Genomic DNA, 888 nt, shown 5'->3' on the forward strand with positions numbered 1-888 from the left:
GCAAGGATCCAGGTAAGAGGACGGACCAGGCCCCACCCCAAAGATGCAGGAAAGTGGGGGGAAAGGAGAAGCTGGGGGATGACTTACTGAGCAGTAGTGGCAGGGATCCAGGTAAGGGAAGGGACCCAGGCCCCACTCACAAGAAGCAGGAAGCAGAGAGGTTTTGAACAGCTAAGGGTGACATACTTGTCTGTCAGTTTGTCATACTGTGGTGGTTTACGTGTTGCTGTGAGGCTTGAGGCTGTGCTACCAGTGTTTCAAATGCCTGCAGTGTTGCACATGGTGTACAGGTTTCAACGCAGCTTACAGACTGAGATAGACTAGGAAGAAGGAAGAGGCCATCCACTTCTCAAAGAATTAGGCAGGGAAAACCTTATGAATAGCAGAGAAACACTGTCTGATACATTACTGCACAACTTATGAATAGCCCGGAAACACTGCCTGATACAGAACAGGAGGAAGAACTCCTTAGGTCGGAAGGCTCTCAAAATATGACTGGGAAAGAGCTCCTCATCAGAGTAGGACCAACCTTAGTGATATGGATAAAGTAAAGCTTACAAGACCTCCATTTGCTGAAGTGGCATGACTCAAATTGAGGAGAAACAGCTGCAAACATCCATTAATAACAGGAACATGGAATGTACGAAGTATGAATCTAGGAAAATTAGAAGTTGTCAAAATGAAATGGAATGCATAAAGACTGATATCCTAGGCATTACTGAGCCGAAATGGACAGGTTTTGGCCATTTTGAATCAGACAACCATGTGATCTACTATGCCGGGAATGAGTCTGAAGAGGAATGGCATGGCATTCATCATCATAAAGGATGTTTCAAGATCTGTCCTGAAGTACAATGCTGTCAGTGATAGGATAATATCCATATGCCT

This window comes from Orycteropus afer, unplaced genomic scaffold, assembly GCF_000298275.1.
Source record: "Orycteropus afer afer isolate SDZICR_OR568_19922 unplaced genomic scaffold, OryAfe1.0 scaffold00298, whole genome shotgun sequence".
Taxonomy (NCBI): Eukaryota; Metazoa; Chordata; class Mammalia; order Tubulidentata; family Orycteropodidae; genus Orycteropus; species Orycteropus afer.